The sequence below is a fragment of the Typha latifolia genome, chromosome 6 (assembly GCF_019914945.1).
Source record: "Typha latifolia isolate L0001 chromosome 6, TyphaL0001v2, whole genome shotgun sequence".
Classification (NCBI taxonomy): Eukaryota; Viridiplantae; Streptophyta; class Magnoliopsida; order Poales; family Typhaceae; genus Typha; species Typha latifolia.
Window position 1 is genome coordinate 5,688,055 of NC_133091.1, and position 7,121 is coordinate 5,695,175.

The following is a 7,121-nucleotide window of genomic DNA, read 5'->3' on the forward strand; positions in this document are numbered from 1 at the left end:
AATGTAGGGTGTAAATATAAATTTAGCTAAAAAGCAAGGTGTTATATACAAATTTCCCTTTATATAAATTAATTTTAATTGGATAAATGGCTAACATCATACTATTTAAATATTTTCAGATCCCGAACATCTTATTTGAGACCCTGTGGACCTTGCTAGTGATGAGTTGTCACTCGGTTGATTGGCGAATGTGAGGGATATGTGGTTTGTATCTTCTAATCAGGAGTGAGTAGTCTTATCTCCTAGACGTCTTTATTAAATTAGGTTATATTATATATTATGTACATGCATGTTTTGGCCTCCAGCATAATTATATGACTTTATCTAGAGATGATTACAGTCGAGCATATTTTTATCATTCATATAATTAGGTTGATTTTGGATATGAGTATGATGATGATAAATAGAGATGATGAGAGATGATTATACTGTTATGATTTTATACCGAGATGATCTCTAGCATGAGTATGCATCTAATAGATTAGCATGGGTATGGCATCCGGCATCCTCGACCCTCGCCTCTCATCGTTGTCCTCGAGCCTCGCCGGTGTCCTTGAGCCTCGCCTGAGTCCTTGAGGTTGACCCCCGATACCGGTGGAGGATTGCTCCTGACCATCACGTCGTAGACGCGGGATCCTGGAAAGAGAGGTTGATGAGAACCGGGTCAAATTGGATCACATCAAGGGGAGATTAGACTCAATGGATTGAGTCTAGTTATCTTATTTGCTTATTTGATTTAGTTATAAGGTTAGGATTTTATTTAACTAGCTAAATCTAACTCTGTGCAGTTTTGGAAAAATATTCGCAAAATATTCTACAGACGTTCGAATAATATCAAACCAGCTGAATAAGATCACCAACCTCCAGATCTACAACTTTGGTATGACTTCTCTAGATTTGGAATCTATCTATGATGAAACGAAGGATTAATCTGAGAAAGATAAAAAAGGCTAATTTAGTTAGTTAGTTAGCTAGCTTTATCTTATTGTTTGAATTTCAAATAAATCAGATAATCCGCATGTGGATCCGATCCGCTATGGATTTTTACTCCTATAAATTGGAGTGGACATGTATTGATAAATAGGAATGGAATTGAATCATTGAGAGAAATATGAGTTTAGTGAGTTATTATTTTCGTTCTTATCTTTTTTACATTTGCCGTTGGATTGTCTTTATCTTCATAAGAGTAGATTTTAACCATAGATCTCTTTCAAGCATCCAAACCCTAGCCACCTCCTACCTCCAGCAGCCACCCTATTACATGAACGTCCACCACCACCCTTGGCCATCCACCACCCTCCGACGACCGCCACAATATTAGAAATTACCGTTCTACCCTCTCTAACCTATCTCCACTATTTTATTTTTATCTTTTCATTCTGACCTCTGATTTAGGTAAAACTAGAGCCATTAGAACCCTATCTCACTAGGCTACCTCCACCTAAATTTTTATAATCATTCTATGGACGGATGGTTTCATATCTGGTCCATAACAATGGTATTAGAGCCGACGTTCCTCGGAAGATGGTAAACATGCGATCCAAGACCCACGAGGAGGGATTGACCATGGAGGACCAGGATCTAATCTCCGTTCCTGTGGGAGTTGATCTAGTGGCCCCGCCACCACCAATAATAGTTGACGATGAGCCGCCGACGTGGGTGAAGGAAATTTTTAAAGAATTTTCTAACGAGATCACTAGATCTATGGAGAGGATGGACAAAGATATTGAAGCCTTGGCGACAGCCCTCCTGACTCAGCACGGCCACCTCGCACCACCTGCGCTGCCGGCTACTATGGAACATGCACCACCTCCACCGCCAAGCACTAATAATGGTGAAATTGTGGAGACCACCATCCCTTCTCCGGTTGTAGTGGAGCACCCTTCATCCTTGCAGATTGAGCCCTCCATTGTAGGAACACCGGAGCAGCCCCTAGTGCTAGCCCCATTGTCATCTTCCCCAGTCGAGGTGGAAAATAAAGGTCGAAACCCTAGTTTTCCACTGATGGTGATCCAAACACTTTCAGTCCAAGCCATTCATGGCTAGGACGGACTATGGCTCAAAACGATGGGCCCTAGAGTAGCACCCACCATAGGTCCCTCTTCCTTGTGGTAGACAAGACCCACATGAAGATGGAGGACATAAAGTTTGAGAGCAAACGAAAGTTTGGAAACCACCATGGACACCTTAAGGATAAGGTGATCGAAAGCGTGGTGGATTGATGCAAACCGGGTCAGATCAGATCACATCAAAGGGAGATTAGACTCAATGGATTGAGTCTAGTTATCTTATTTACTTATTTGGTTTAGTTAGAAGGTTAGAATTTTATTTAATTAGCTAAATCCAACTCTACGCAATTTTGGAAAAATATTCGCAGAATGTTCTACAAACGTCCGAATAATATCAAACTAGCTAGATAAGATCGCCAACCTCTAGATCTACAATTTGGTATTGACGACTTCTCAAGATTCAGAATCTATCTATGGCGAAATGAAGGATTAATCCGAGAAAGATAAAAATGGATGATTTAGTTAGTTAGCTAGCTTTATCTTGTTGTTTGAATTTCAAATAAATCAGATAATCTGCATGTGGATTTGATCCGCTATGGATTTTTACTCCTATAAATAGGAATTTAATGAGTTATTATTTTCATTCTTATCTTTTTTACATTTGTCGTTGGATTGTCTTTATCTTTATAGGAGTAGATCTTAATCGTAGATCCCTTTCAAGCATCCAAACCCTAGCCACCTCCTATCTCCAGCAGCCACCCTACTACACGGTCGTCCACCACCACCCTTGGCCGTCCACCAACCTCCGACGACTGCCACAACGTTAGAAATTACTGTTCTGCCCTCCCTGACCTATCGCCACTATTTTATTTTTATCTTTTCATCCCGACCTCCGATTTAGGTGAAACTAGAGCCATTAGAACCCTATCTCATGAATCTCCTCCTTGGGATGATGAGGAGGGAGGAGGAAGGAGAGAATGAGGCGGGAGGAGGGAGGAGTGTTAGGTGGGGATGATGAGGGAGGAGGGTTGGGTTGGGTTGGGTTGGGTTGGTTAGTCGGTTGAGTTGGGTGTTAGTTGGTTAGTTGGTTTGGGTTGGGTTTAGTTGGTTAATGGATTTGGTTGGGTGTTAGTTGGTCTGGGTTGAGTTTAGTTAGTTAAGTTTGGTTGGGTTGGTTGGGTTTAGTTGGGTTGGGTTACTGTTGACGATGAGCCGTCGGCATAGGCAAAGGCATTTTTTGATGAATTTTTGGTTGAATCGAATGAGAGCTCTGAAAGAATCTAAAAAGCTCTCCAAGCCTTGACAATAGCTATCCTGGCTTGTTATGGCCACCCCATACTGCTAGCACCGCCATCTACGGCAAAATAGCCTAACCACGGCCATCAACTTCAAACTGTGAGGGAGGTGGAGAGGAGACCCAACTGGCGGTAAAAACACCCCTCTGGTCAAGAAGGGCGCATTCCATCCCTATAGGCCTAGCCATCCGTCGCAGTGACATCGGAGCAGACATCTGAGATGGCACTCGAGTTGTCTTCCTCAGCCATAGTGGAAGCTAGGGCCAGAAAACTTAGCTTTCCACTAGTAGCTTTCTAGCCACTCCCGACCCCCGCCACTATGTCCGGTCCCTTCCACAAGACCTCCAATCTCGAGCAAGGCTAGCAGCAACTGCAGTAGAAGGCCAAAAGAGCATCATCGACGATTCTATTAAGCTCTGATACCAAATTGATAGGTTCTGCAACCAATGAAAGGCTACGCTACGATTCTTTCAAGATTTGAATGTATTATATGAATCAGTCCGCGCAACCGTAGGAAACTATTTGTTAGATATTCTTCAGTACTCATAAAATTACGAAACCAAATGAGTTAGATCCGTAACTTCTGAAAAAACCCCTAGACACATGTATGTATGTAAATACTAGGTAATGGTATCACTCGTTCGCTTAAGTAAAAGTCCGTAGAAATATTAAGAACGAAAGTAGAGATGAACGCCAAGATTTTAACGTGGAAAAACCCAAACGGGAAAAAACCACGGATCCAAACTCGGATCAAAACCAATCACTAGAATAGTAGCAGTTTTAAGACACACTCTCAAAACAACCCGTCGATCCAAACGACTTTGTTCCTCTCAGTCTTGCTCGCTAGAACCCACGATTCACCGCTTCTCGTGATTGAAGTACAATCTCAGTAACCCTCGAGATTGATCTTTCATCTAGATAGCCCTTAAGACGAAAGATTAACTTTTGTAGATGAGTGGAACCTTGTTAGTTGAAGAACCGATGTAGCCTCAAGAAGTCTCCTTCAATAATGCTTCTTCAACCACCATAGAGATAGGGTTTCACAATCCTTATATATGATCTCCAAGATAGAGCCAAATCCAAATCTTATCCGTACTCACGAAAGTACAAGATAGAGCCAAATTCTAATCTTATCCGTACTCACGATCTTCAAGATAGAGCCAAATCCAAATCTTATCCGCACTCATGAAAGTACAAGATAGAGTCAAATCCTAATCTTATCTGTACTCACGAAAGTACAATATTCTTAAACTTTGTTGGTGCGTTCGAACGGGCTCGAGTGCGTTCGAACGCGACAGCTTGAATTCTTCAGGTTGCGTTCGAACACGTTTATGAACGCAGCTCTCGGTCTGTTTGAACACAGTACCCGCGTTCGAACGCGTTTGTGAACGCGGCTCTCTGTCAGTGTGAACGCAGTACCCGCGTTCGAATGCGTTTGTGAACGCGATGTGAACTCGACGGCTTTTCTCCAATAATCTTGCAATTCTTCAAACCAGAGATATTCTAGACTTGTGTAAAGCTCATATACATGAAAAAATATACTTAGAATATTTTGTACACAATTGCCAACAAATAAAAACCTAACAATCTCCCCCTTTGGCAATTTGTGACAAAACACCTAGGTTACAAGATATTACACAGACTTCAAATGAGCAATCAACAAGACTAGAATATTTTGCGCATCAATCCCTGCAAATAAACATATATCAATCCAAGATCAAGTGAAAATAACTTGAAATGAATAAACAATCCAACCACAAGTTATCAATGGAGCATAAGTTCAAAAGTACTTAAACAGACAAAGTTCACAATTTCTCCAAGCAAAGTTATAAGCAAGATTAGAAAGACAGAAAGACTCTAATAAACTCCCCATATTGCCATGCTCCCCCCCTACACACGTAAACTCTAAAACTTTAAATGAGCACCAAACACGACACACTAGACACTCTCCCCCTTTTTGACACAAATGCCAAAGACTAGGAACTCGGAGGGAACTGACGAATGAAGAAACCATGAAGGCCCTAATTGAAACCCATCTTTCACTTGAAAACGCTAAGATATCACTTGAAAACCGCATGAAATCAATCAAGATCAAGAGACTTAATTGAATAAAAAATAAGAAAATTGATGAATGATCATACTTCGCAAAAAGTGAAGAAAATCTTGAAGTTTCGGCCAAAAGACTTTAAAAGGGTTTGAAGTGAAAATTTTGATGAAAAAGATGAAGATCTTGAGGATTTGGATTTTTTTTTTAAATTTAAACTAAAACAAATCAAAATTCTTTTTGGAGATGCACTTCTAGAAAATTCAAAATAGATTCAAGACATAGAATATGACAATCAAATGAAATAAGTCATACACAGATCAATCAAATCATCAAGAGCATATTATAATCAATTCTAATGCATCACTCAAAATTAAATTAATCTTGATTGATCATAACGATATGCATATGCAAGATGAGCATAGATAACATGAACCAATCTTTTTAAACAAACTTTTATATATAAACAATGATGCAACACAGTAGTCAAACCGACTTAGTATTAAAAATGTTCACTTTTCGACTTATTCTCCATAACATAACAGGAATTTTCCTGTATTATTTTTTATACATAAACCAATATAGGTGCAATGATGACTTTCACACATGAGTAGGTAGCCCTTTTCTTATAATACAAATCAAACAAAGTGCAAGAAGAAATTCACATATATATTTTTTTTAATTTGCATATAATGTACTGAGTCAAACTGGACTCGAAAAAAGACGGCTTTCACACTAACTCATTGTAGCCCTTTTCATTGATCTTTTATGAACATATTTTTTATGACTAAGCATGAGGTCAAACTGTGCAAATCAAAGTTAATAGTGAGCTATTTAAAAAAATATTCATGATATCATGCTCACACAATAAAACACATACGTTATGAGTGCATTAAACTTTTTATTATTATAGAAGTCGAGGGAGTGACAAAATCAAAATTGAAACAATATACTACAAGATGACAAAATTGACTATAATAACTCATAATCAAGAGAAAAATCATATTTTTATGTCAAGAGTATATTATTGAATCTATGAGTGCATCAATTTTTTTTCTTTTTTTTTATTTTTTTTAGCAAAAACTCTCGACAAATCTGAAACTAAAAGCAAAGAAAATTTCAGAATAAAATAAAACCTAAAAAAAACGAAAAAAACTCATAAAAACGAAACATGCAAACCAAAACAAAAAGAAAATCAATCCAAAATACAAATTCCTAAAGAAGTACGAAGATACCCAAATATCTGTAAATCCAAAGGTTTTGTAAACAAATCACCTTTCTTGACCCATATGGCCTTTGTTTTCATCCCATAAATAAAAGCACTTCTAGGTTTTTGCAAAAGTTTGCAATGAGGTCGAATATGCCCTAGAATGCCGCAATGATAGCATGTCAGAACAAACCTTTTTCTACTCACCTTTTGTCGAGGAGTGTGACTAGAGTTTGCCTTTGGTACCATCGAAGATTCACCAGTTTGTATATTCAAGTTCTGTTTAGAAGGGTTCATCCAAGATTGCTTTGTAAATGCGGTTGTTGGCTTCAGGTATTCCTCCTTTTGTATACCTGCGAAACAAATACGGTTTTGTTATTATTTGAATTACCAAAGTATCCAACACCATACCTGTCTTTTCCGAGAGATCCGAGCTTTTAGAATCTCATCAAGTTTGTTCTTCCCTTTTAGAAATGTCACTTCCTTATTCAATCGCTCTAGTTCAATTTCATCAGCCTTCATTTTATTTTTCGCATTGTCAAGTTGTTCAGAAAGGTCTTTGACAC